The sequence below is a fragment of the Hyla sarda genome, unplaced genomic scaffold, assembly GCF_029499605.1.
Source record: "Hyla sarda isolate aHylSar1 unplaced genomic scaffold, aHylSar1.hap1 scaffold_960, whole genome shotgun sequence".
NCBI classification, from domain to species: Eukaryota; Metazoa; Chordata; class Amphibia; order Anura; family Hylidae; genus Hyla; species Hyla sarda.
In genome coordinates, this window is record NW_026610990.1 from 129067 (window position 1) to 139092 (window position 10026).

The window sequence follows — 10026 nt, forward strand, 5'->3', positions numbered from 1 at the left end:
CAGGGAGGCTGCCAGACAATTTTCCATGCACACTCTGGGCTGGGGGGCAGTCAACCACCAGTACACACAGCAGAACCTAAACCCATACCATTATTGCTAAGCAGCAAGACAGGGGCCCATTGCACTCCCACGGGGCCTTTTTAAATGCAATCCATAACCCGGATTTGCCAGGAACCCTTCTTACTCCTCCTACTTGCATGTGACACTGGGCTTAGGATCTGCATAGGAAACACACACACAAGCACACACCTACCTTTGTTGCCTGCAGATGCCTCCTTGGCTGTCCCCAAACGGTATCAAACCAACACCCACGGGAAGCTGTAAGCATAGAGGACATGCCTGCACCCCATTGGACTTACCTGTGTGGGTTAAATCCGGGTTATTTGACAACCTATGGCGGTGATGGTTCTGCTCAGGCAGAGCAGTGCTGATGCTCCTCATAAAGCTGTCGCTGCTGTGAAGGTTCTAGGTGACATCACAAATCCCTATGGTTACATACACAACAAAGCTGGGTTGTTGTTGTTTACACTCTGCAAGGCCTGTGGAAGTGAGTGACATCATAGCACTGTAGTTCTGAGGGTTCTAGATGGATGCAACAATCTCCTGTTGCTTCTATGAAGGCCGTAATAGACGACATCACCAAACAGCTCCATAGTCACATACACAGCAAAGGAGAGATGTTGTTTACACCTAGTGATGTCAGTGGTATTGAGTGACATCACAGCACAGTGCTAAGGCTCCTGGGCCTGGACACAGCAGCGGCTGCAATATCTCAACGGAGAATACGTTTATATCTATGTGTGTGTGTGCGCGTATATATATATATATATATATATATATATATATATATATATATATATTTCTCCGCCGAAATCACTTTTAAACCCATTTCCACCTTTTTTTCCCTTCTCTTCCTCTTACTTTTTTTTCACGTTTTTTTACGTTTTTCTCCTTTTCGCCTCTTTTCTGGGCGTATTATTCTTCTTTTTCTTCTTTTTTTTTGTCTAATGCATACCCCATCAGTGCAGCAATGCTTATTCAATACCGCCAGCAGATGGAGACACTGGGGGATAATTTTCTAAGGATTTATACTGATTTTTCCTGTCTGAATTTGTCGCACAGAAAGTTGCAGGCCAAATATGTGTGACATTTCTGCGACTTTAGCTTCTAGAGCATTTTTACAACATTATACATAGGTGCTGAATACATAAAAAGCGACTGTTCAGCGACAGACAAGTCGCATCGGCTGAAAGTAGGCCAGAATGTCAGTCCATGTTGGAGCAGGTTTAGATACAGTCTAAAGCATAGATCTCAAAGTCTGTGCACAGAATTTAGCAAGGGCCTCGCACCTTCTGATGCATCAGGTAGGTGCACAATAGCATAGCCTAACCCTCTGTACTTTGGTCTATATTGATGCGGGACATAGACAGCCAGCTGATGACCAATCCATTAGTGCAATGGATGGCTGGAAGCATTTGTCTTTGCCTTTGCAATACCACAGAAGCAATGCATGGTCAATGTACAGCAATGACACACCTGTGTGAACAGCCAGGAGACCCCCCCCCCCCCATGTTATGTTACATAGTTACATAGTTAGTACGGTCGAAAAAAGACATATGTCCATCAAGTTCAACCAGGGAATTAAGGGGTAGGGGTGTGGCGCGATATTGGGGAAGGGATGAGATTTTATATTTCTTCATAAGCATTAATCTTATTTTGTCAATTAGGAACATTCAGCACCCACCCGCTATCAAGGCAGCTGCCTATCATGTCATGCCCTACCTGCACAGGTGTGCTGGCTACTCAAATGATCCAATTAAGGAGGCCATTTAGTCAGCAGCAGCAGAAGTCCTGTGCCTGGACGCTCCAACAGCGGCCAGACACAAGCAGAAGCAGAAGCAGCAGAAGCAGCAGCAGCAGCACCACCTTTTGTTTTTTGGCTGCAGCAGCAGCAAGGCCCACAGGGCTGGCTAGCTGGCTAGCCAGCAAGCAGGTAGCAATGAAAGTAGGAATCTTTCTTTTTAACCCTGTAAGGGGGTGGTGCACTGTACCCGAAGATACTGCCATATCGGGTCAATGCATAGGGCGACGGAAGCAAGCTTCGAAATCGGCCCCCGTTCTCAAAAATCCATTTAATATATGGTCCCCAGATAGGGGACGTATCAGATATTAAACTGATAAGAACAGATACTACACTTGATCTTAGCCAAAAGGCCGAGAAGCGATAACCGTGAAAGGGGCGGGCCCAACAAGGTCCCCTTCATGGGCACTATCACTGCTTGCTGTCAGGGAGGCTGCCAGACAATTTTCCATGCACACTCTGGGCTGGGGGGCAGTCAACCACCAGTACACACAGCAGAACCTAAACCCATACCATTATTGCTAAGCAGCAAGACAGGGGCCCATTGCACTCCCACGGGGCCTTTTTAAATGCAATCCATAACCCGGATTTGCCAGGAACCCTTCTTACTCCTCCTACTTGCATGTGACACTGGGCTTAGGATCTGCATAGGAAACACACACACAAGCACACACCTACCTTTGTTGCCTGCAGATGCCTCCTTGGCTGTCCCCAAACGGTATCAAACCAACACCCACGGGAAGCTGTAAGCATAGAGGACATGCCTGCACCCCATTGGACTTACCTGTGTGGGTTAAATCCGGGTTATTTGACAACCTATGGCGGTGATGGTTCTGCTCAGGCAGAGCAGTGCTGATGCTCCTCATAAAGCTGTCGCTGCTGTGAAGGTTCTAGGTGACATCACAAATCCCTATGGTTACATACACAACAAAGCTGGGTTGTTGTTGTTTACACTCTGCAAGGCCTGTGGAAGTGAGTGACATCATAGCACTGTAGTTCTGAGGGTTCTAGATGGATGCAACAATCTCCTGTTGCTTCTATGAAGGCCATAATAGACGACATCACCAAACAGCTCCATAGTCACATACACAGCAAAGGAGAGATGTTGTTTACACCTAGTGATGTCAGTGGTATTGAGTGACATCACAGCACAGTGCTAAGGCTCCTGGGCCTGGACACAGCAGCGGCTGCAATATCTCAACGGAGAATACGTTTATATCTATGTGTGTGTGTGCGCGTATATATATATATATAAATATATATATATATATATATATATATATATATATTTCTCCGCCGAAATCACTTTTAAACCCATTTCCACCTTTTTTTCCCTTCTCTTCCTCTTACTTTTTTTTCACGTTTTTTTACGTTTTTCTCCTTTTCGCCTCTTTTCTGGGCGTATTATTCTTCTTTTTCTTCTTTTTTTTTGTCTAATGCATACCCCATCAGTGCAGCAATGCTTATTCAATACCGCCAGCAGATGGAGACACTGGGGGATAATTTTCTAAGGATTTATACTGATTTTTCCTGTCTGAATTTGTCGCACAGAAAGTTGCAGGCCAAATATGTGTGACATTTCTGCGACTTTAGCTTCTAGAGCATTTTTACAACATTATACATAGGTGCTGAATACATAAAAAGCGACTGTTCAGCGACAGACAAGTCGCATCGGCTGAAAGTAGGCCAGAATGTCAGTCCATGTTGGAGCAGGTTTAGATACAGTCTAAAGCATAGATCTCAAAGTCTGTGCACAGAATTTAGCAAGGGCCTCGCACCTTCTGATGCATCAGGTAGGTGCACAAAAGCATAGCCTAACCCTCTGTACTTTGGTCTATATTGATGCGGGACATAGACAGCCAGCTGATGACCAATCCATTAGTGCAATGGATGGCTGGAAGCATTTGTCTTTGCCTTTGCAATACCACAGAAGCAATGCATGGTCAATGTACAGCAATGACACACCTGTGTGAACAGCCAGGAGACCCCCCCCCCCCCCATGTTATGTTACATAGTTACATAGTTAGTACGGTCGAAAAAAGACATATGTCCATCAAGTTCAACCAGGGAATTAAGGGGTAGGGGTGTGGCGCGATATTGGGGAAGGGATGAGATTTTATATTTCTTCATAAGCATTAATCTTATTTTGTCAATTAGGAACATTCAGCACCCACCCGCTATCAAGGCAGCTGCCTATCATGTCATGCCCTACCTGCACAGGTGTGCTGGCTACTCAAATGATCCAATTAAGGAGGCCATTTAGTCAGCAGCAGCAGAAGTCCTGTGCCTGGACGCTCCAACAGCGGCCAGACACAAGCAGAAGCAGAAGCAGCAGAAGCAGCAGCAGCAGCACCACCTTTTGTTTTTTGGCTGCAGCAGCAGCAAGGCCCACAGGGCTGGCTAGCTGGCTAGCCAGCAAGCAGGTAGCAATGAAAGTAGGAATCTTTCTTTTTAACCCTGTAAGGGGGTGGTGCACTGTACCCGAAGATACTGCCATATCGGGTCAATGCATAGGGCGACGGAAGCAAGCTTCGAAATCGGCCCCCGTTCTCAAAAATCCATTTAATATATGGTCCCCAGATAGGGGACGTATCAGATATTAAATTGATAAGAACAGATACTACACTTGATCTTAGCCAAAAGGCCGAGAAGCGATAACCGTGAAAGGGGCGGGCCCAACAAGGTCCCCTTCATGGGCACTATCACTGCTTGCTGTCAGGGAGGCTGCCAGACAATTTTCCATGCACACTCTGGGCTGGGGGGCAGTCAACCACCAGTACACACAGCAGAACCTAAACCCATACCATTATTGCTAAGCAGCAAGACAGGGGCCCATTGCACTCCCACGGGGCCTTTTTAAATGCAATCCATAACCCGGATTTGCCAGGAACCCTTCTTACTCCTCCTACTTGCATGTGACACTGGGCTTAGGATCTGCATAGGAAACACACACACAAGCACACACCTACCTTTGTTGCCTGCAGATGCCTCCTTGGCTGTCCCCAAACGGTATCAAACCAACACCCACGGGAAGCTGTAAGCATAGAGGACATGCCTGCACCCCATTGGACTTACCTGTGTGGGTTAAATCCGGGTTATTTGACAACCTATGGCGGTGATGGTTCTGCTCAGGCAGAGCAGTGCTGATGCTCCTCATAAAGCTGTCGCTGCTGTGAAGGTTCTAGGTGACATCACAAATCCCTATGGTTACATACACAACAAAGCTGGGTTGTTGTTGTTTACACTCTGCAAGGCCTGTGGAAGTGAGTGACATCATAGCACTGTAGTTCTGAGGGTTCTAGATGGATGCAACAATCTCCTGTTGCTTCTATGAAGGCCGTAATAGACGACATCACCAAACAGCTCCATAGTCACATACACAGCAAAGGAGAGATGTTGTTTACACCTAGTGATGTCAGTGGTATTGAGTGACATCACAGCACAGTGCTAAGGCTCCTGGGCCTGGACACAGCAGCGGCTGCAATATCTCAACGGAGAATACGTTTATATCTATGTGTGTGTGTGCGCGTATATATATATATATATATATATATATATATATATATATATATATATATATTTCTCCGCCGAAATCACTTTTAAACCCATTTCCACCTTTTTTTCCCTTCTCTTCCTCTTACTTTTTTTTCACGTTTTTTTACGTTTTTCTCCTTTTCGCCTCTTTTCTGGGCGTATTATTCTTCTTTTTCTTCTTTTTTTTTGTCTAATGCATACCCCATCAGTGCAGCAATGCTTATTCAATACCGCCAGCAGATGGAGACACTGGGGGATAATTTTCTAAGGATTTATACTGATTTTTCCTGTCTAAATTTGTCGCACAGAAAGTTGCAGGCCAAATATGTGTGACATTTCTGCGACTTTAGCTTCTAGAGCATTTTTACAACATTATACATAGGTGCTGAATACATAAAAAGCGACTGTTCAGCGACAGACAAGTCGCATCGGCTGAAAGTAGGCCAGAATGTCAGTCCATGTTGGAGCAGGTTTAGATACAGTCTAAAGCATAGATCTCAAAGTCTGTGCACAGAATTTAGCAAGGGCCTCGCACCTTCTGATGCATCAGGTAGGTGCACAATAGCATAGCCTAACCCTCTGTACTTTGGTCTATATTGATGCGGGACATAGACAGCCAGCTGATGACCAATCCATTAGTGCAATGGATGGCTGGAAGCATTTGTCTTTGCCTTTGCAATACCACAGAAGCAATGCATGGTCAATGTACAGCAATGACACACCTGTGTGAACAGCCAGGAGACCCCCCCCCCCATGTTATGTTACATAGTTACATAGTTAGTACGGTCGAAAAAAGACATATGTCCATCAAGTTCAACCAGGGAATTAAGGGGTAGGGGTGTGGCGCGATATTGGGGAAGGGATGAGATTTTATATTTCTTCATAAGCATTAATCTTATTTTGTCAATTAGGAACATTCAGCACCCACCCGCTATCAAGGCAGCTGCCTATCATGTCATGCCCTACCTGCACAGGTGTGCTGGCTACTCAAATGATCCAATTAAGGAGGCCATTTAGTCAGCAGCAGCAGAAGTCCTGTGCCTGGACGCTCCAACAGCGGCCAGACACAAGCAGAAGCAGAAGCAGCAGAAGCAGCAGCAGCAGCACCACCTTTTGTTTTTTGGCTGCAGCAGCAGCAAGGCCCACAGGGCTGGCTAGCTGGCTAGCCAGCAAGCAGGTAGCAATGAAAGTAGGAATCTTTCTTTTTAACCCTGTAAGGGGGTGGTGCACTGTACCCGAAGATACTGCCATATCGGGTCAATGCATAGGGCGACGGAAGCAAGCTTCGAAATCGGCCCCCGTTCTCAAAAATCCATTTAATATATGGTCCCCAGATAGGGGACGTATCAGATATTAAACTGATAAGAACAGATACTACACTTGATCTTAGCCAAAAGGCCGAGAAGCGATAACCGTGAAAGGGGCGGGCCCAACAAGGTCCCCTTCATGGGCACTATCACTGCTTGCTGTCAGGGAGGCTGCCAGACAATTTTCCATGCACACTCTGGGCTGGGGGGCAGTCAACCACCAGTACACACAGCAGAACCTAAACCCATACCATTATTGCTAAGCAGCAAGACAGGGGCCCATTGCACTCCCACGGGGCCTTTTTAAATGCAATCCATAACCCGGATTTGCCAGGAACCCTTCTTACTCCTCCTACTTGCATGTGACACTGGGCTTAGGATCTGCATAGGAAACACACACACAAGCACACACCTACCTTTGTTGCCTGCAGATGCCTCCTTGGCTGTCCCCAAACGGTATCAAACCAACACCCACGGGAAGCTGTAAGCATAGAGGACATGCCTGCACCCCATTGGACTTACCTGTGTGGGTTAAATCCGGGTTATTTGACAACCTATGGCGGTGATGGTTCTGCTCAGGCAGAGCAGTGCTGATGCTCCTCATAAAGCTGTCGCTGCTGTGAAGGTTCTAGGTGACATCACAAATCCCTATGGTTACATACACAACAAAGCTGGGTTGTTGTTGTTTACACTCTGCAAGGCCTGTGGAAGTGAGTGACATCATAGCACTGTAGTTCTGAGGGTTCTAGATGGATGCAACAATCTCCTGTTGCTTCTATGAAGGCCGTAATAGACGACATCACCAAACAGCTCCATAGTCACATACACAGCAAAGGAGAGATGTTGTTTACACCTAGTGATGTCAGTGGTATTGAGTGACATCACAGCACAGTGCTAAGGCTCCTGGGCCTGGACACAGCAGCGGCTGCAATATCTCAACGGAGAATACGTTTATATCTATGTGTGTGTGTGCGCGTATATATATATATATATATATATATATATATATATATATATATTTCTCCGCCGAAATCACTTTTAAACCCATTTCCACCTTTTTTTCCCTTCTCTTCCTCTTACTTTTTTTTCACGTTTTTTTACGTTTTTCTCCTTTTCGCCTCTTTTCTGGGCGTATTATTCTTCTTTTTCTTCTTTTTTTTTGTCTAATGCATACCCCATCAGTGCAGCAATGCTTATTCAATACCGCCAGCAGATGGAGACACTGGGGGATAATTTTCTAAGGATTTATACTGATTTTTCCTGTCTGAATTTGTCGCACAGAAAGTTGCAGGCCAAATATGTGTGACATTTCTGCGACTTTAGCTTCTAGAGCATTTTTACAACATTATACATAGGTGCTGAATACATAAAAAGCGACTGTTCAGCGACAGACAAGTCGCATCGGCTGAAAGTAGGCCAGAATGTCAGTCCATGTTGGAGCAGGTTTAGATACAGTCTAAAGCATAGATCTCAAAGTCTGTGCACAGAATTTAGCAAGGGCCTCGCACCTTCTGATGCATCAGGTAGGTGCACAATAGCATAGCCTAACCCTCTGTACTTTGGTCTATATTGATGCGGGACATAGACAGCCAGCTGATGACCAATCCATTAGTGCAATGGATGGCTGGAAGCATTTGTCTTTGCCTTTGCAATACCACAGAAGCAATGCATGGTCAATGTACAGCAATGACACACCTGTGTGAACAGCCAGGAGACCCCCCCCCCCCATGTTATGTTACATAGTTACATAGTTAGTACGGTCGAAAAAAGACATATGTCCATCAAGTTCAACCAGGGAATTAAGGGGTAGGGGTGTGGCGCGATATTGGGGAAGGGATGAGATTTTATATTTCTTCATAAGCATTAATCTTATTTTGTCAATTAGGAACATTCAGCACCCACCCGCTATCAAGGCAGCTGCCTATCATGTCATGCCCTACCTGCACAGGTGTGCTGGCTACTCAAATGATCCAATTAAGGAGGCCATTTAGTCAGCAGCAGCAGAAGTCCTGTGCCTGGACGATCCAACAGCGGCCAGACACAAGCAGAAGCAGAAGCAGCAGAAGCAGCAGCAGCACCACCTTTTGTTTTTTGGCTGCAGCAGCAGCAAGGCCCACAGGGCTGGCTAGCTGGCTAGCCAGCAAGCAGGTAGCAATGAAAGTAGGAATCTTTCTTTTTAACCCTGTAAGGGGGTGGTGCACTGTACCCGAAGATACTGCCATATCGGGTCAATGCATAGGGCGACGGAAGCAAGCTTCGAAATCGGCCCCCGTTCTCAAAAATCCATTTAATATATGGTCCCCAGATAGGGGACGTATCAGATATTAAACTGATAAGAACAGATACTACACTTGATCTTAGCCAAAAGGCCGAGAAGCGATAACCGTGAAAGGGGCGGGCCCAACAAGGTCCCCTTCATGGGCACTATCACTGCTTGCTGTCAGGGAGGCTGCCAGACAATTTTCCATGCACACTCTGGGCTGGGGGGCAGTCAACCACCAGTACACACAGCAGAACCTAAACCCATACCATTATTGCTAAGCAGCAAGACAGGGGCCCATTGCACTCCCACGGGGCCTTTTTAAATGCAATCCATAACCCGGATTTGCCAGGAACCCTTCTTACTCCTCCTACTTGCATGTGACACTGGGCTTAGGATCTGCATAGGAAACACACACACAAGCACACACCTACCTTTGTTGCCTGCAGATGCCTCCTTGGCTGTCCCCAAACGGTATCAAACCAACACCCACGGGAAGCTGTAAGCATAGAGGACATGCCTGCACCCCATTGGACTTACCTGTGTGGGTTAAATCCGGGTTATTTGACAACCTATGGCGGTGATGGTTCTGCTCAGGCAGAGCAGTGCTGATGCTCCTCATAAAGCTGTCGCTGCTGTGAAGGTTCTAGGTGACATCACAAATCCCTATGGTTACATACACAACAAAGCTGGGTTGTTGTTGTTTACACTCTGCAAGGCCTGTGGAAGTGAGTGACATCATAGCACTGTAGTTCTGAGGGTTCTAGATGGATGCAACAATCTCCTGTTGCTTCTATGAAGGCCGTAATAGACGACATCACCAAACAGCTCCATAGTCACATACACAGCAAAGGAGAGATGTTGTTTACACCTAGTGATGTCAGTGGTATTGAGTGACATCACAGCACAGTGCTAAGGCTCCTGGGCCTGGACACAGCAGCGGCTGCAATATCTCAACGGAGAATACGTTTATATCTATGTGTGTGTGTGCGCGTATATATATATATATATATATATATATATATATATATATATATATATATATATATATATCTACATATAAA

The 10026-nt window shown here is 46.0% G+C and overlaps 4 non-coding genes across 4 annotated transcripts; all 4 read right to left on the reverse strand.

Moving 5' to 3' along the window:
- Positions 1-2035: 2035 nt before the first annotated feature.
- LOC130351047 (U2 spliceosomal RNA) lies at positions 2036-2226 on the reverse strand. Its single transcript, XR_008887820.1, has one exon. It is a non-coding gene; the product is annotated as a U2 spliceosomal RNA (small nuclear RNA).
- A 2100-nt stretch (positions 2227-4326) lies between these two features.
- On the reverse strand, positions 4327-4517 carry LOC130350987 (U2 spliceosomal RNA). Its single transcript, XR_008887769.1, has one exon. It is a non-coding gene; the product is annotated as a U2 spliceosomal RNA (small nuclear RNA).
- A 2097-nt stretch (positions 4518-6614) lies between these two features.
- Positions 6615-6805, reverse strand: LOC130351048 (U2 spliceosomal RNA). Its single transcript, XR_008887821.1, has one exon. It is a non-coding gene; the product is annotated as a U2 spliceosomal RNA (small nuclear RNA).
- Positions 6806-8892: 2087 nt separating this feature from the next.
- On the reverse strand, positions 8893-9083 carry LOC130350984 (U2 spliceosomal RNA). The gene has a single exon (XR_008887766.1). It is a non-coding gene; the product is annotated as a U2 spliceosomal RNA (small nuclear RNA).
- Positions 9084-10026: the final 943 nt, after the last annotated feature.